The sequence below is a fragment of the Pinus tabuliformis genome, chromosome 1_1 (genome assembly GCF_031772625.1).
Source record: "Pinus tabuliformis cultivar Carrire ecotype Pingquan chromosome 1_1, CPIR1, whole genome shotgun sequence".
NCBI classification, from domain to species: Eukaryota; Viridiplantae; Streptophyta; class Pinopsida; order Pinales; family Pinaceae; genus Pinus; species Pinus tabuliformis.
Genome location: NC_142297.1, coordinates 354,508,792 through 354,528,451, shown reverse-complemented (window position 1 = coordinate 354,528,451; position 19,660 = coordinate 354,508,792). Strand labels below are relative to the sequence as shown.

The 19,660-nt window shown below is 39.6% G+C and overlaps 1 pseudogene across 1 annotated transcript in view; it reads right to left on the bottom strand.

Moving 5' to 3' along the window:
- LOC149213052 (5'-methylthioadenosine nucleosidase-like) overlaps nucleotides 1–19,660 on the bottom strand; it is a 61,698-nt pseudogene that overhangs the window by 31,759 nt on the left and 10,279 nt on the right. The gene's annotated exons all lie outside the window — the stretch shown is intronic.

Sequence of the window (19,660 nt, the reverse complement as noted above, 5' to 3'; positions counted from 1 at the left end):
GAGGGTCGCGACTCAATTCAGCCAGGCTCGGATGGGCAGCTTCAGCTTGGCGAGGAGCTGGTCATCTGGCTCGACTCGCCTAGTCCGGAGCAGAGGAAGCCACCGGCGTCGCCTAGCCAACCTTCTTGAGTCTCCTCGGAAGCTCTTTTCAAGGTTTTTGCTCAAAGTTATCTATGTCTTTGTCGATTCTCATCTTGGTCATTTTCAGTCCTAGTTCTCAGCCTCTTCATGGCTGCTTGTTTCTAGTCAGTGCAGTTAGTGTGTTAAAGGTTAGAGTCAATGGGATATACAGGGTCTGTAGTTTGTCTGTCCATGTTCAAAAAGTCTGTTGTCCAAGGAACTCAAATGGGCAAGTTTTTGTAACTCGGTCACAGTGGAAAGATAGTCTATTTCAGTTGTTACTGTTAGAGGGCTGGCCACGACCCCCTCGGATGATGTAAACCATGTAAATATTTTTCTTACCCTAATATAGAAGTAGACTTTACCTAGAAAAAAAAAATACTTTAGCAATTAAATTTCAAAAATTTAAAGACCATGGATAACCATGAAATTCAAATGCTAAGCAATTCAAACAATTCTAGAACAAAAATGATTTTTCTTAAGCGACCCCAATCCAGAAAAATTTATTGTTTTCCTATAGTCAAACTTTAGAGATGATTTAACAATATTTAAATGTGTTTTGACTATAGAGAAATTTAGAATTTTTAACTCAACAAAATTTTTCCCTTTAAAATTTTAAAGTCCAAACCCCTAACACAAAAACCCCAAAAAGAAACTTTAGATAAAATATTTAGTTATTCCTTTCGCAAATTTTAATGTGCTAAGTTTTATGAAACAAATTTAATGTGGCAAATGATTAATTAAGTTTCTTAATGTGACAAATGTAATGAAATCAAAAGGCTTAATAAATTAAATTTTTAATGGCCTTAATAAATTAAATTTTTAATGGGCCAAAGGCCAATTTAAAATTTTGATGTGAGAGCACAAAGTTCTCTTTTGATTTAATTTTTTTAGAAATATCAAAGTGGCATTAAAACAAAAAAAAAATGTTTTTATATTAGACAAAATCAAAGTATCATTAAAAAAATCAAAACAAACAAGAAAAGCAAAAGATAATAAATAAAAAAATGGAATCCGATCTCTAAAATAATCAAAGTCACAAAAAATTAAAATCAAAAGATTTTTTTATTTTTGTTTTAAGTTTTCAAAAAAATCAAACATAACAAAACAAAAAATGAAACAAGCAAACTAAAAAAAAAAAGATATCGAATTATTATGTTATGAAACCTAGCCCTAACACAAAAGCATTAAAAATAAAAAGAATAGAATGCTTGTATGCAGGTCGAAGGGGAGAAGGGAACTCGGGCAACCAACAAAGAAATGAGATGAGGAGCAACAGGGGAATGGAGGGCCACGGGAGAAAAAGGGAGATGGCAAAAAGCAGCGAAGAAAGATAGATGAGCTCGAATGTGAAGGAAGAGAGTGGACGAGTGAGGGAGTGAATTGATCTTGAGTGCAAGTTTATAGAACGAGGAGCAACAGGGGAATGTGATGGAAGGAGGCAACAAATGCAGATAGAGAACTAAGGCTGCGGAGAAACTTGCAGGCATGAAGTGAAGGAGAGAAGGACAAGCTAGGGTTGTAAGAGGGAAAGAAAGTAAACGCAAAGGAAGCAAGTTGAGCGCTGCAGGCAGAGAGAGAGGTGAAAACGAGCAGCGAGGGGATGAAGCTGGGGCTGCGAGAACACAGGTTAAGGGAGATAAAGCAGCGTTTAGCTGCATGTAAGTTGGTAGAGACAGCAAAAATGGCAGCAGAGGGAGATGAATGCAGAAAGGAAAGGAAAACAACTACAATTGGACTGAGAGAACTCAAATTTTGCAGAAAGAGGGGAGTGAAAAACACAACAGAAAACCGGCAGCGAAATTGTTGAGGGTTCGAGGGAGCAAATGGTAGCCAAAACTTTTAAAAATTTTCCCAGAAAATATTATTTAAAAGGATATACCTCTGCTTCAGATTGTAAAAAAATTTGAATAATGTCCATGTAAAATGATATTGAGGCTAGATCTTACCCTCCAGAGCCTAGATCTGGCTTCAAAAAAATAAAATCTCTTTCAGATATGCACCTGCAAAAACAAAAACAAAAATACCCAAAACCCAAATATACAAAAACAGATAAAACCCAAGTTAAAAAAAAATATATATTCCAGATCTATATAAAAAATGCACAAAGATGATAGATTTATCAAATCTGAAGAGTATGAGTCCAACTCTGCTCTCAAATCCGATAATCTAAGGCTCTCAATAGCCAGATCTATCAATTTTTTCACAAATATTTAAAAAATAAAAATTTGAAATTTTAGAGGTATTAACCCCAAAACACCCTACAGAAAATATTAATCTGAAGATAAGTTTCGAAGCTTATATGAAGTAAACTCTTCAAAAAATATACGCTAAAAGTTGGTTGGTCCAACCGAGAACTATCCCCAAACGCTCAACGAAAACCTAAAATATCTCATGCAAACACTAAATCAACCATCAAACCAAGTTGAGAAATAGAACAACAACAAAATTGAAAAAATAGAGATACCAGCTACTTCGATCAAAATTAAGAATATTACCCTAGATCCAACAAACTAAATAAGATACATGTATTCAGATTATTCTAAAAGAGTTATTGATTGATAGTTTTCACATAACATTAAGCAGAAATTAAAACAATGTTACCATAAATTCATGAAGAGGAACACCACAACACGTTGAAAACCCAAAGACTTTTGCATTAATTTTGAAAAAAAAATATAAAAGAGCTTGAGAGCTTAGTACACGATTCAAAGATCGAATGAAAAGACAGACTAACATTGACCTCTAATTTATAGGTAAAATCTCCAAAGGCTAGTTGGCTTGATCACTGTCAAATTAATCTCAACCGTTCATAAAGATTTAATTAATCTTTAATCATCACCGTCGAAATTATTTAATTTTTTAGGAAAAATCGAAATTATCATTTAATTGATTTTTAATTAACTCAAAATTATTTATTTTGAGTTAATTTCCTCAAAATTTTGACTTTGACTTAACCACCAAGGCCTAAGGGTCTAAAATTTCTTGATTTCTTCAATATTCCCTTGGCCGGGGACCTCCAAAAATTAACTTTTGTAAAACCACGAATTTCACCATTGGAGAAATTAATTTTTCCTAAGACACAAAATTAATTAAATTTTTGGCTTAGGATTTAATTTAATTTTGCCAGAAAATTTAATTAATTGTCTAATGAGGGGATTAATAATTTTTCCAACCCTCTAATATTTAGCCATGGTGTATAATTATGAATGACCATGCACTAAATATTTTTTACATGAAGATTTTACATTTCAATAAATGAAGAGAGAACACTCGTTCGTTATAGACCCTCAACATTTACCCATTTCTGCGACACAAAATATGATCCAATAAACCCTAAAGAACTCGTTGTTTAAAATGCAAATCTCTGAAAATTAGGTGTTTTTGGGTGACTTTTTGCATTCTTACTTCAGCAAGTTTTAGCGGTTATTGACATTGGGTTTTAAGTTGAAATGCTTGATATTTTCTGAGTTCTGAATTAGGATTACACACATATAAGCTTGTTGTCTTGAATGCATTTCTGAAGTTTAAAGCGTTGAAAATAAATTTGATCTATTGTTGTCCTGAATATTAAATTTCTGAAACTTAGGTGTTGAAACATAATTATGAAGGTGATTGTCATAAGAGTTTAAAGGGCTAATCTATCTATTGTCATAAATCTTTTTTTTGTTGCCCTTATTATCTCTGAAAGTTTAATTGATATCGCTAAAAAATAAGCACATATAATTCATGTGGAAAGTGAATGTTTAGTATTGTTTATTCAACTAATCTTTTGAGTAAGAATGTTTATTATTGTCTGAGTTAGGCATCCTAACTGTGTAAGAAATAACATTGATGATTGTTAAAATTGGCAACTAGGGCCAAACTCCATGTGGATCATCTTATGTATGGTAGTTGATATTTGTCTTGGATCCCTCTCATCGAGAGGTGTAGGATTGATCTAAAGATCATCCGATTCCGATAAGTATTCATGGAGATATGAACTTATTTGTGTTATGGGACAATTCGTCAAGCTCGGCCAGCAACTAAACTGCCCCCTCATGTGCTCCACGTTTTGGTATAAATACAAGTGCCTTGCAAGTCATTTGTACACACAACTCTCTTGAGATTTCTTCTTCTCCACTTGTTTTGGGTTTTAGTGGAAAGAAGAATCTCTAAGGGAAAAACACAGTCCTAGAGCATGATGCCCTAAACGCAGTCCTAGAGGATGATGCCCTAGCCGCAGAGGGTGGTCTAACCGCAGTGCAAGAGAGGAGATCTGGCCGCAATAAAGAGGCTCCTTCACAGCCTAAACCTACTCCTATATGCTGCCCTCATCTACCCTAATACACTGCCTAAAGGATGCCCTAATCCATTTTCATGAGGAGGCCTTAAATGTGCCCTAGCTGCAGATCTAAGGAAGGGTTACAGTTGATGCAAAATGTGCCCTAGCCGCAAGTATGATCACAGCGAAAGAGACTTCTAACGCAAACCTAAAACGCTATCATCTTAGTTAGCTGTTAGGCCGAGTTTGAGGGCCAAACGCATGATGATTGTGACATGTTTTGAGGACCGAATGTTGTGCTAGGCCGCAAGCCATAGCACCACAGTTGGGCTTGCATAGGGCAACAAAGGGTTGTCATATGCCCTAAGGCAGCAACGCAACTAGGGAAGGGTTCTAATAAGGTATGTCACAGTCCTTCAAAGGTTGTTTGGAAGTTTGTTGGAGAATCGAAGGCTACAGCCAGATGAAAGTTTGAGCAGCAAGTTTGATATTGCTATGTGAAGATAAGTAGGATTGTCTTAACATGAAGGCTGTCCACCTAGTATTAGAATGACTTCCAGTGCAGCATATAGAGAATCCTCTTAACAGTGAACTATGCAACAAATGATAAGATTTGACAGTGTTGGAGCAGCATGGTGTGGAACACTGCTACAACATGACAGACATCATAAAGAAGTGTAGTGCAACATGTTGTGTGCTTGGTAACAAAGTGCAGCACTCTGATAAAAGGAGTGGCAGCATGATGAAGGCAACATGGTGCAGTATGGAGCAGCAATAGTATAGCATGGTAATGATGTACATATGACAACGACAAGAACATATGGCAGCAGCAAGAAGGTATTGCAGCAACAGGATGATGAGGTATTGCAGCATGCATTTGAGTGCAACATAATGCAATGAAGAGCTCAGCATAGTGCAGTAAGGGGAGATGCAGTGCAGTGTTGGAGCAGCATGGTGTGGAACGCTGCTACAACATGACAGACATCATAAAGAAGTGTAGTGCAACATGTTGTGTGCTTGGTAACAAAGTGCAGCACTGTGATAAAAGGAGTGGCAGCATGATGAAGGCAACATGGTGCAGTATGGAGCAGCAATAGTATAGCATGGTAATGATGTACATATGACAACGACAAGAACATATGGCAGCAGCAAGAAGGTATTGCAGCAACAGGATGATGAGGTATTGCAGCATGCATTTGAGTGCAACATAATGCAATGAAGAGCTTAGCATAGTGCAGCAAGGAGAGATGCAGTGCAGTGCAGTGATGGGTAAAGTCATGATTAGTGAAGCATGATGAGATGCAACATTGTGATGATGGGTGTAGTACGGTGAGGTGCAACATGATGACAAGATGCAGCGCAATGATAGGTGGAGCAGTCACCTTGGAGAATCAATTGAAGCATCATGTCTTCAACTGATCTCATGTATCATCTTCTTAGAGATGATCTATGCTCTTATCTAGATAAGTCAAAGAGTTGACTTCTATTGTAAATTTACCATCTCTTTCTCTCTCTGCTAAACTATTGAAGAACATATAAGAAGAATTGATCAAGGGTTTCCCCACATTAGGTTTTGTCCCTGGCTAACGCCACATCTTGTATCCTCTTGTCTTGGCTTGTCTTCTGCAATTTATGTTTATGTTCTATCTGCAGTTCACTTTAATGTTGATGTGATTACTAATCTGGAAAAGATATTGAGCTAACTGTGAAAATTGAGATAAATTGCTCTAAGCATAGAACATACCTAAAATTAACAATGATCTTATTGTCATTGGATAATAGATTCGAATAAACACCGTGGGTAAATGCTCTAGTTCTTTCTCTTGCCATTAATATCATTATTAGTTTATGGTTATTGTGGATTTTTGGCATATCAGTGATCTTTCTTTAAGAGATACATTTTGTGATTATTTACTTGAGCAATTGTATCTTTGGCATATTTTATATCCTATTGGCTGTGAAGCTTGAGTATATTTCCACTGATGAGCAGGTTGCAAATATTCTTACCAAAGCCTTACCACGGGGCAGGCATGTCTACTTCAGAGACAAGATGGGTGTGGTGAGGAACACCTTCCTCGGTAAGAGGGAGTGTTGAAATTTGGTACCATAGGACAGGTGGTTCCTTAAGGCTTTGATCTTTGGCCTAGGGAAAAGTGTCCAAAAGAATTTAATTTTTCTCCTAAAGTAACTTTATAATTTTTATAAAGTTAAATCTAATTTGAAAGTGACTTTAAGTGATAAAGTTACTAAGTCTAATTTTAAAGTGACTTTATAAAGTCAATGAAAAATTAGAAAGGAAAAGTGACTTTGGAAATAAATGACTAAGTGGGTCTTTATTAAAGTGGGGTGAATTAAAAAATAGAAAGTGAGATTTAAATGAGCATTTAATCTCAGCCATTGATCTAAATCTATTTCAGCCATTGGATTTAGGGATCACCCAAAAGTCATTTAGGGTTGGGTTAAGGGAGGAAAAGGAGGAAAAAGATCATTCATTCTTTAATGAGCAGATTGGGAGAAGGAGAGCAAGAGAGCAAAGGAGATTTCTGGACAAGGAGGAGAAAGAGGCAGCAGTTTGGCACACATACCAAGGCAGCACTTCAGCAAATCCGTACAGCGCAAAGAACAAGCAGAAAAAGGCAGATTTAGTGAGCAAAACAATGAAAAAATTGATTTTCAGCACGAATATCGAGGAGGCGATTTTCTGCACGAATTTCGAGATCTGTCCGTACAAGTCCGTACGGTCGTCCGTACAGTCTGTACGGTCCGTACAGTTCGTACATCCGTACGGTCCGTACAGTTCGTACAGCGATTTTCCAGATTGTCTGTTAGCTGAAAAACAAATAAGTTTGCTTGCTGGAAAAATTTCTGTTTTGCTGATTTTTTGCTGAAAATTTTTCTCTCTGTAAAAGGCATTTTCCAGAAATAAAGAAGAGCTCTCAAACTGGTTTTCCCCAAGAGTTGTAGGGGGTTTTTCCAGGGTCAAGTTGACCAAAAATCACTGAGTTTAAATGTGTTTTAATGGTTGTTTTTAATTGCTGATTTTTATTTCTGCAATTTCCAGCACTCTGAAAAATTTCCAAAATTTGTGTTTTCAGCAATATTTATTTTTTCAGTCTGTTAAATGTATGGCTATGGGAATGGGCATTTAACTACATGGGAGAAATAAGGTGAAACTGAAAACCGGGGTGGGAAAACAGAAAATTTTACATGGTATCAGAGCTTGAGTGCTGAAGGGCAGTTTGGGACAGCAAAAGGAAAAAAATACAGCTGCTGATTTTTTCACTCAGAAAATTCCAGCAAGCTGATTTTTCATAAACAGCAGTTTTATCTTTACCACAGCAGTGCTATTTTTCAGTTTTAGGACAGCAAGATGTCATTGGGATTGAGGGTGGAGGATAGGTTGGATGGGCATATAAATTACAGCGTTTGGAAGGAGAGAATGCAGAGTATCTTTGAGGAGGCAGAAGTCTGGGATATCATGGTGCATACAGCACAGCACCCTGTGCCTACTGATGCAACTCAGTTGACAGCTTATAATAAAAAGAACAACAAGGGTAAGATGTTGATTCTAGACGGAATCAAAGACCATTGCATTCCTCATGTGAGAGGAAAGAGCAATGCCCATGAGATATGGACAGCATTGTCCAATCTCTACCAGAGTACCAATGAGAACCGGAAGATGGTCCTGAAGGAGAAGCTGAAGAACATTAAGATGGGGAATGATAGTGCAACTGGATATCTCACAAAGATTACCAATGTGAGAGATGAGTTGGCAGCGATTGGAGAGGCCATTCCATCCACTGAGTTGGTGCGTATTGCAGTGAATGGCCTCCCCCGTTCATGGTTGAACTTTGCTGATGGGGTTTGTGCACGTGAGACCCTTCCCACATGGGAGAGGTTTTGGGATGATTGCATTCAGACAGAGATCAGGGAAGGACAGCTTGGGGCAGCCAAGCCAGTTGAGCAGGATGAGGACGTAGCACTGGTGGCAGGAGGCAAGAAAGGCAAAGGGAAGAAGCAGGCTTCCACAAGCGGTGGTGGAGGCAAAGGCAAAGGTAAAGGTAAACAAGGTAACTCACAGAAGGACTATTCCAAAGTGAAGTGTTGGAATTGTCAGAAGATGGGACACTATGCAGTTGTGTGTCCGGAGAAGAAGAAGAAGAAGAAGGGGAAGAACCAGGATGTGGCAGCTTCAGCTGAGATTGAGGACTTTGCAGGTCGTTTTGACCGGGAGTTTGCGTTCATTACATGTGAGTCCTCTAGTGCAGGATCACCTGCCACACAGGTTCAGAGGGAGCATGCTTTTCCCTCGATTAGCGGAGCATCTACAGGTATCTGGTATGTGGACAGTGGGGCTTCATGCCACATGACAGGAGTCCGGGAGTACTTCTCAGAGCTTTCAGAGAGTGGCACTGATATTGAGGTAGTACTCGGTGATGACAGAGTTGTTAGAGCAATCGGGGTGGGTACACTGACATTTCAGAGGGAGTCCAGACCTCCCTTGAAAGTGTCAGATGTTCTTTATGTGCCAGGGATGAGGAAGAACCTCATATTCGTCTCAGCTTTGGAGGACAGAGGATATGAGGTACTGTTCAGGGGAGGATAGGTGTTGATGTATCCCAGGGGCACTCCAGCTGATTCAGCTAGAGTGATAGGTGTACGCCATGCAAAGGTGTACAAGTTTGCATTCCAGCCCCTTTTGGCATTGAGCAGTAGTACCGACAGCAGAGCTAGCAGTTCTGAGCTGTGTGAGATTTGGCACCGCAGGATGGGGCACATGTCTCATGGAGCCTTGAGGACATTGCGGGAGATCACTACAGGTGTGCCAGATTTCAGTACTGATCACCATGATACTTGCAGAGGTTGTGCGATGGGCAAGTTTGCCAAATCCCCTTTTCCCAGCAGTGACAGCAAAGCGACTGGGATACTTGATTTGATTCATTCTGATGTGAGCGGTCGGATGTCTCATGTTTCCTTGAGTGGATATGAGTACTATGTTTTATTCATTGATGATCACTCCAGGAGGACCTGGATTTATTTCTTGAAGACCAAGAGTGAGGTCTTCAAGCGGTTTCAGGAGTTCAGAGCTCTTGTGGAGACACAGACAGGTCGGAAGATCAAGTCCCTGAGGTCGGACAATGGAGGAGAGTACACCCTTGGAGATTTTGTTGACTACTGTGCGGAGGCAGGCATTAGGAGGGAGTTCACTGTTCCTTACAACCCCCAGCAGAATGGGGTTGCAGAGAGGAAGAACAGATCCATCATAGGGGCTGCTAAAGCCATGTTACATGATCAGGGGTTGCCATTGTTCTTGTGGGCAGAGGCCTGCAACACAGCTGTTTACTTGCAGAACAGGAGTCCGCATCGTGCCTTGGGGCACATGACTCCGGAGGAGGCTTTCTCTGGGAAGAAGCCTGATCTTGGTCATCTTCATATCTTTGGATGCATTACATACTCCTATATACCCAAGGAGAAGAGGACCAAACTAGAGCCCACCGCAGAGAAGGGTATCTTTGTGGGCTATAGTGAGACCTCAAAGGCCTTTCGGATTTACATTCCTACACAGAGGAGAGTTGTTGTCAGATGGGATGTGAAGTTCGAGGAGGACAGGGCCTTTAGGAGGTCACGGGAGTTAGAGGATCTGGATCAGCCAAACCCTCAGCAGCAGTTGAGTCAGTCGCAGGGATCTAGTGGGCAGGGATCAGGAGGATCCGGAGGTACATCTATGAGGATGTCAGGTCCATCAGTGAGCAGTGGCTCGCCGAGCCAGAGGGGTGGTGCTCCGGGCAGCATGCAGAGCAGTTCACAGAGCAGTTCACTAGGGAGTCCACTGATGGATAGTTCACACGATACCTCAGCTTCTACAGGTTCAGGTGCAGGGAGGAGGACAGCAGACAGACAGTCAGGAGTTCAGGCTACTGATGGTGATGAGGAGGAAGAGTTTCATTCTCCTATGGGAGAAGCATGCTCAGGGAAGAGGAAGCCCAAGTGGCTTCAGGACACCTTGAGAGATGCCACATCTGTTGCTGAGCCGAAGAGGCCGGTCAGAGAGAGTAGACCATCTGAGAGGTTTTGTAGTTATATGGCGATGGTTACCAGCATCCTTGACTCTGAGCCTTCTAGCTATGAGGAGGCAGCTAGCCAGCAGGTCTGGAGAGAGGCCATGCAGGAGGAGTATTCTTCTATCATGAAGAATGATGTTTGGGAGGTGGTGCCGAGGCCTGAGGGAGAATCCGTGGTTACTTCCAGATGGCTTTACAAGGTAAAGCATGATGCAGATGGCAGCATTGAGAAATTCAAAGCAAGGTTTGTGGCTAGAGGGTTCTCCCAGGTAGAGGGAGTTGATTATGAGGAGACCTTCGCTCCCGTGGCTCGATATACTTCGATCCGCTCCATTATATCGATAGCAGCAGAGATGGGTTGGAAGATCCACCAGATGGATGTGAAGACCGCATTTCTCAATGGCTTCATACAGGAGGAGGTGTACATTGAGCAGCCACAGGGCTTTGAGGTGCATGGGAAGGAGTCCCATGTGTGCAGATTGAAGAAGGCCCTTTATGGACTGAAGCAAGCTCCCAGAGCTTGGTACTCCAGGATAGATGCATACTTGCAGGGGATGGGTTTCACAAAGAGTGAGGCAGATCCGAACCTTTACTTTATTGTGATTGGTGAGGAGCCTCTCATTCTGGTGCTGTATGTGGATGACTTGATCATTACAGGTGCAGAGAGACTCATAGAGCACTGCGAGAGAGATCTTGCGGCGGAGTTTGAGATGAAGGACATCGGCTTGATGCATTACTTTTTGGGTTTGGAGGTGTGGCAGGAGGAGGGGCATTTCTTCCTGGGGCAGGGGAAGTATATTGTGGACATCCTTAGCAGATTCCACATGGAGGATTGTAGACCCATGTCGACACCGATGATCACCAACTGGAAGAAGCTTCATGCTTCGGATTCCGAGTTGGTGGATCCCACATTGTACAGGCAGCTGATTGGTTCCTTGATGTATTTGGTCAACACTAGACCAGATATCTGTTTTGCAGTCAACACGATGAGTCAGTTTATGTGTGAGCCTAGGAAGGTTCACTGGGTGGCTGCAAAACACATTTTGCGGTACTTGCAGGGGACAGTGGATTATGGTCTGGACTACAGGCAGGGAGATGGAGTGAGATTGGCAGGATACACTGATTCTGATTGGGCAGGTTGTGCTTCTGATAGGAAGAGCACTTCAGGGTACTGTTTTGGGTTGGGTTCAGCAGTAGTGTCATGGTTCAGCTGGAAGCAGCAGTCAGTAGCACTAAGTTCAGCAGAAGCAGAGTATATGGCAGCCAGTCTAGCTAGTTGTGAGGCCATCTGGCTTCGCAAGATGTTGTTTGGCTTATTTGGTCAGTCGTTGAGACCTTCAGTGATTTACTGTGATAATCAGAGTTGCATTAAACTCACGGAGAATCCAGTATTTCATGACAGGTCAAAGCATATCGGGATCAGATATCATTTCATCAGAGACTATGTTCAGAAGGGAGCTGTGAAGCTTGAGTATATTTCCACTGATGAGCAGGTTGCAGATATTCTTACCAAAGCCTTACCACGGGGCAAGCATGTCTACTTCAGAGACAAGATGGGTGTGGTGAGGAACACCTTCCTCGGTAAGAGGGAGTGTTGAAATTTGGTACCAGAGGACAGGTGGTTCCCTAAGGCTTTGATCTTTGGCCTAGGGAAAAGTGTCCAAAAGAATTTAATTTTTCTCCTAAAGTAACTTTATAATTTTTATAAAGTTAAATCTAATTTGAAAGTGACTTTAAGTGATAAAGTTACTAAGTCTAATTTTTAAAGTGACTTTATAAAGTCAATGAAAAATTAGAAAGGAAAAGTGACTTTGGAAATAAATGACTAAGTGGGTCTTTATTAAAGTGGGGTGAATTAAAAAATAGAAAGTGAGATTTAAATGAGCATTTAATCTCAGCCATTGATCTAAATCTATTTCAGCCATTGGATTTAGGGATCACCCAAAAGTCATTTAGGGTTGGGTTAAGGGAAGAAAAGGAGGAAAAAGATCATTCATTCTTTCATGAGCAGATTGGGAGAAGGAGAGCAAGAGAGCAAAGGAGATTTCTGGACAAGGAGGAGAAAGAGGCAGCAGTTTGGCACACATACCAAGGCAGCACTTCAGCAAATCCGTACAGCTCAAAGAACAAGCAGAAAAAGGCAAATTTAGTGAGCAAAACAGTGAAAAAATTGATTTTCAGCACGAATATCGAGGAGGCGATTTTCTGCACGAATTTCGAGGTCAATCCGTACGGTCGTCCGTACAGTCCGTACGGTCCGTACGTCCGTACGGTCCGTACAGCTCGTACAGCCATTTTCCAGATTGTCTGTTAGCTGAAAAACAGATAAGTTTGCTTGCTGGAAAAATTTATGTTTTGCTGATTTTTTGCTGAAAAATTTTCTCTCTGTAAAAGGCATTTTCCAGAAATAAAGAAGAGCTCTCAAACTGGTTTTCCCCAAGAGTTGTAGGGGGTTTTTCCAGGGTCAAGTTGACCAAAAATCACTGAGTTTAAATGTGTTTTAATGGCTGTTTTTAATTGCTGATTTTTATTTCTGCAATTTCCAGCACTCCGAAAATTTTCCAGAATTTGTGTTTTCAGCAATATTTATTTTTTCAGTCTGTTAAATGTATGGCTATGGGAATGGGCATTTAACTACGTGGGAGAAATAAGGTGAAACTGAAAACCGGGGTGGGAAAACAGAAAATTTTACAAAATTTAATTTGAACAGGGCGGTTGGGATGTGAAGATTATGTAACTACTTTTACAGATAAAACCTATAAAGTCACTAAAAGAGCCCTGGTAATAGCAAAAGGAGAAAAGGTTGATACATTGTATTTATGCAATGTTAGTCTAAAAGCTGATGACCATTGTTTCTTCGTTCCACGAAATCAAATCTACTAATGTTTGAAATCCAGCTTTGATGGGCTTTCCCCAAGGGAAGGTCTTCCTCCTTTCGTGTGTCCTTAACTTTTCTAATTATGTTAATGTTTTAGCCACTACAAGAGAAGATACGGCATTGTGGCATTATAGGCTCAGGAACATGAGTGAGAAGGGGATGTAGATTCTTCACTCAAAAAATTTGTTGCCAGGTTTGAAGCATGTTGATTTGGAATACTGTGAGAATTGTGTTTATGGAAAACAGAAGAGAGTCAAATTCCTCAAAGCTGGGAAAGAAAAGAAGAGCGAAAAATTAGAACTTGTGAATAAAGATGTGTGGGGATCTGCTCAGGTATCATCTCTCAGTGGCTCTCGTTATTATGTTACTTTTATTGATGATGCAACCAAAAAAACTTGGATTTATTGTATTCGAAATAAATCTGATGTATTTGATACTTTCAAGAAATGGAAAGCTTTGGTTGAAAATGAGACAGGAAAAAGGTTGAAGTGTCTCAGATCAGACAATGGAAGTGAATATTGCTGCAAAGAGTTTGATAAGTATTGTTCAGAGAATGGAATTCGCAGAGAGAAGACAGTTCCAGGGACACCACAAGAAAATGGTGTGTCAGAAAGGATGAACAGGACAATCATAGAGCATGCAAGGTGCATGAAATTGCATGCAGGATTGCCTTTACAATTTTGGGCAAGATGTTGTAGATATTGTTGTTTATCTCATAAAGAATGGGCCTTCAAGTTCCTTGGATGGTGTTATTCCAGAGGAGGCATGGACAAGTAAAAAGGTAAACTACTCATTTTTAAAGACTTTTGGTTGTGAAGCCTTTGTCGACATTAATAAAGAAAATAGAACAAAGCTTGAGGCAAAATCAAACAAATGTATCTTTATTGGATATGGTGTTAATGATTTTGGTTATCGTTTTTTGATTATGAAGAACACAAAATCATTAGGAGCAGAGATGTCATATTCAATTAAAAGGTTATGTATAAAGATCAGATGCAGGAAAAAGAAAACAAAGAATACACAGTGCTTGATGAGATCACAGAAAAAGTGAAAGTGCTTGAAAATCATAATGACCAACAGCGAGAACAACAACAGCAACAAGCACCTCAAACACCTGAAAGTGGTGTTAGATGATCTACCAGGATAAGTAGACCCCCTGAACGATACTCTTCTTCATTATATTATGTATTGTTAACTGATTATGGTGAACCAGAATTTTATGAAGAAGCAGTGCAGGTAGAAACCAGGAAGAAGTGGGAGCAAGCCATGAAAGTAGAAATGGACTTCTTAGTACATAACCAAACTTGGGACTTAGTCCGGTTCTCTACAAGTAAAACAACATTGCAGAATAAATGGGTTTACAGGTCGAAAGAAGAAGGAGGTAGAAAAAATGTATAAAGCTAAACTTGTAGTGAAGGGGTTTGCACAAAAAAAGTGTATGGACTTTGATGAAATATTTTCTCATGTTGTTAAAATGACTTCAATCAAAACTATTGTAAGTCTAGTAGCAGCTGAATATTTGCATCTTGAGCAGTTAGATGTAAACACAGCCTTTCTGCATGGAGATATGGAGGAAGAAATATACATGCAGCGGCCACAAGGATATGAGGTAAAAGGGAAGGAGAAACTAGTATGCAAGTTGAAGAAGAGCTTGTATGGCTTAAAACAGACTCCAAGGCAGTCACTCTAATCATTGTGTTTATCTCAAAAAAAAAAATGATGGCAGCTATATTATATTGTTATTGTATGTAGATGACATGCTTGTTGCAGGTTCTAACATGCATAAAATAAATGTGCTCAAAAGAAAATTGGCAAACTCATTTGCAATGAAGGATTTGGACGCTGCAAAACAAAACCTTGGTATGAGAATAACTAGAGACAGGAAGAATCGAAAATTAACATTGTCTCAGAGTGAATACATACAAAAAGTGTTGAAAAGATTTAATATGCGGAATGCAAAACCAATTAGTGTACATTTGGCTAGCCATTTCAAACTAAGTAAGGAGGTGTGTCCCAAGACTCAGGGAGAAATGGCTTATATGTCTAAAGTTCCATATGCATCAGCAGTTGGAAGCTTAACGTATGCAATGGTTTGCGCAAGGTCTGATATTGCACATGTTGTGGGAGTTGTAAGCAAGTACATGAACAATTCAAGAAAAGAACATCGAATGGCAGTGAAGTGGATTCTCAGGTATTTGAGAGGTACCACAAATCAAACATTATGTTTTGGTGGTTCAAACATTGCTCTACAGAAATATGTTGATGCAAATATGGCAAGTGATAGAGATAACAGGAGGAGCAGCACAAGGTATGTGTTTACTGTAGGTGGAACAGCTATCAGTTTGGTTTCAAAACTGCAAAATGTTGTTGCACTCTCAACGACAAAAGTAGAGTATGTTGCTGCTACAGAGGCTAGTAAAGAAATGATTTGGTTACAAAGGTTTCTGAATGAATTAGGTAAGAAGCAAGAGTTGGGTAGGTTATACAGTGACAGCCAGAGTGCCATACATCTTGCAAAGAACTCTGCATTTCATTCCAAGACTAAACATATATAGCTCAAGTACCATTTCATACGATCAGTGTTGGAAGATTGACAGTTGAAGATGGAAAAGATACACACTAGCCAGAATCTTGCAGATATGCTAACAAAGTTGTAACCAGGAAGAAACTAAGATTATGCTCGGTTTCAATTGGTCTTCAAGTATGGTGATGAAGATGAGAAACAGTCAAGTCCAAAGTGGGGTCATTGTCCAGCAAATGAAGCAGCGGTGGAGTTGTTATAATCAGTCTCCAAGTGGGAGATTGTTAGGTGTGGAGCCTGATTATCTTGTTTATTCAGAGGTATCGCCACATTGGACCACATTTCGTAATGTGGCGGCAACGCCGCCCATTTTTGCATGCCGCCAGGGAGGTCCGAATCTAAAAATAGATGTAAAATTGCCTTGTAAAATGTTGTAATTTCGTAGTCAATCTAGGTCGTTCATTAGACGGAAATTTGACAGTAGAAGTTATGTTTAATTTAGGGTTTTTTTCCTAGAGGGCAACCCCTCGCTATATATGAGGGAATTGTATTGCGGCTATGGAAATGTGTATTCTAAGCAAGAAAGAGAGAGGAGATTGTGTGAGAGAGAAGAGGGAATTACAAGAGATCTATTGTAAGTTGTATCTCTTCATTTTGCTGGATAATATAAAAAGAAGAACTAGTTGTTTCTCTGTGGATGTAGCCCAAATTGGGTGAACAAAGTATACCTGTGTCTCTTGTTTTTATGTGTTTTCTATGTTTATATTTCTGCAATATTCTATGTGTTCCATTGCTTTGTAATATATCATTTTCTAATAGAGGACAAAGAGTTATCTATAAGTAGCACACCATTATGTCTCATAGCTCCACAGTGGGCTTGATGATCTATGCTTTTTGCATTGTACTCTCTGTTATTAACAAGAAAGGCACACTTTCCTTTTGTTGGAGTTTTTACCCACATCAGGTTTCTCCAGAGTAAACTTTGTATTCATTATGTTCCATTGCTTGTTTTTCCTAGTGTAGTTTTGTTCGTATTTCATAATAGTTTAGAGAATCGATATGATGTAATTATCTCTCTGTTAAATCACTAAATATAAGAAAATTTGTTGCATAGTGAAGCATAAGCTCATTGTCTTAGCAATAAGTTAGAGATCTTCTTTGGCAAGCTAGCCATTGGAATTATCCAAGGCGGTTTACAAATCACTAAAGGAAAAGTTGGTTGTACTGTGGACCTTGGCCCTCTAAAATTCATGTTATAGGTGTTGATGTTTGTAGCATCGAACAGGAACAGCCACACAACTCTAGTGTCGGACATGTGGAAGTCGCCCAAAAAGGTCATTTCTATTTTGTAATTCGCTTTAATTATAATTAAGTATTAAACCTTAGTTACATGGGAAGCACTCCCGACATGTAGGGAACCCGTTCCAGAGGTTCCTGTGTTCCCGAGAGCTTCGAAACGGGAGCGAAATGATCCCTTTTCATGGGGAACAACAACAGAAATGGGGGCATGTTTCTGGCACGTTGGTGACTCTGATCAGGGAACGTGGGAGCGAGGTTTTCAGCTCCCAACATCCAATTTACTGATCCAGAGAAATTTAAACATTCATATACAGTCATACTTACATATGTATTCAGCTGCCTGACGAATCTGGAGAAGTTGTTCTGCTTAAAGTTAGAGGGGAGGAGAACACGGGAGAATTCAGTGGGATTAGAAAAATAGTTGCTTGTTTGTTTCTCTAGTTTAGCGAATGGTGACAAGATCAGCAAGCTGCCATGCTGCCATTTGTTTCACAGATCTTTCATTACGAAATGGTTCCATTACCAGGCGCTACAACCAACATGTCCAGTCCGCAGGTCGGCGCAGGTTTATAATGTCATGACAGAACGTGACAAATCCCTTCTCCTCTTTTCATCTGCATGAACCATCACCTCTTCTCAAAACTTGTGCTACCACTACCTATTTCGCTCTGCATTTGTGTCTTCAATGCATTTTGATAAAGAGGCAGCTGTCTCCTTCATGGCGCCCATGGAGAGGACAGATGCATACTTCACAGATGTATTAGTTACCATGTTCAAGTATGTATCTCCAACTAGGGCAAAAAATATTGTATCAACTCTGGGACAAAGGCACTCAGTCTCCATTTTCAGTTTCTAATATAAGTTCAGTTAAATGATAGTTAAAAATATAGATGACCGCACTATTAATTTTTTATTTTTTTTATTTTTTATTACACAATATTGCCACTCCCAATCAGCCATTTCCTGTAAATTTTGGGGAAACTTCTAGCCGTTCCCGACACCCGTACCCAAGTTCCCAGCATTCCCCCGTTCCAGAAACTCGTGCAGCATAGTATTAAACGCAATAGTCTTTTATCAGTGATTTGATTAATGTTTAATAAAATGTGAAGTATTTACTTTAGTGATTTAGATATGATCTCCACCAATTGTAATTTAATCTCAACCGTCAATCTCATTGAGATATTGGGGTAATGGAGACTTGGTCATCAACTAAAAGTTAAAAAAGAAAAACAAAGCAGAAGGAAAAGACAGAGTGTTAAGAGTGTTAGAAAAACACAAGTGAAAGAGTGATAAAGGATTTTCACTCAATGTGCATGTCCAAATTAGAAAAGAGGAAACAGTGTGAGCAGCAAAAGGAGATTAACCCAAATGAAGCGGGTGTACGCAGCAGGTACAGAGGCAACTTCAAGAGACTGTACAACCCAGCAAAAGAGAAAGGTGGCCATACAAATATTTGGGACATATTTCAGCAGCAGCAAAAGGGTTTGTATAGCAGGTTTTCGCAGCCATACAAGCTGTACAGTATACCAGCATAACCAGGTTTTACTGTAATTTTTTGTTGTTTCCTCAGTCAACTATTTTCCCAATTTGGAAACCTTTGTAAGCTTGGAATAATTTTAATGAAAAACTAATATTTGAAGAGCAGTAATTTCTGTGCATTTTGGAGACTGGTTTTCTATAGCTTCCGCTGATTTTTATTTCCAGTTAAATTTCCAGCAAGTGTATTTTACTTTATGAGCTGAGAAATATAATCTAAATTAATTTTTCAGTAAAGAAACCATAAGGAATTAATTTACCAAGGTTGGTAGAATAGATATTTTAACAATAGGCAGGTGACAGGTTCTTTCTTGTTTTCTAGCAGTTTGTTTTAAGTTTTGTTATGTGACATTTTGGATGGTTGGTTTTTTGAAGAGTACCAGAAGCTGGCCATTGGCCCAAATTCTGTTGGTATGGTCACAAGTGTCCTTTTGTTCAGATGAGCTTTAAGAAACCGGAAGATCCACCTACTGGATAGACACTGTAACCTTCCCAATATTCTCATGGTCTATGTAAATTTCTCTGGATAATATAAGATCCTCTGTTTTTGTTTGAAGAAAAGCATTTTTTTTGCATGGCCACATACAAGACATTTTAATGAATACAAAATAGACAAAAGGGTATTCACTAGTATGCATGCCATAGCAAAAGGCTATAAGAGGTCCGCCAGACATACTTTGAATTTTGAAACTTGAAATTTGCAATATTTGTCAGCTAAAGCTACACCAAAGCATCTTTCAAAGAGTGTTAACTATCCACAGCTTGGATACAATCAGCAGAAAGGTCAAGAATGGTTGCAAGCAAGAGAGGAGGGCTTATCACCAATGACATGCCTAAAAACAACATTCTTTGCATCTAGAGTTTTGCATCTAGACTCTGAGCCAAGAGTTGGGTACTTGCAGAAGTGTCCTGTTGCCTGGAGAATACAAAGATTATGTCTGGTCAAAATCACCAGAAGGCTAATTTGAACATGGACCAAC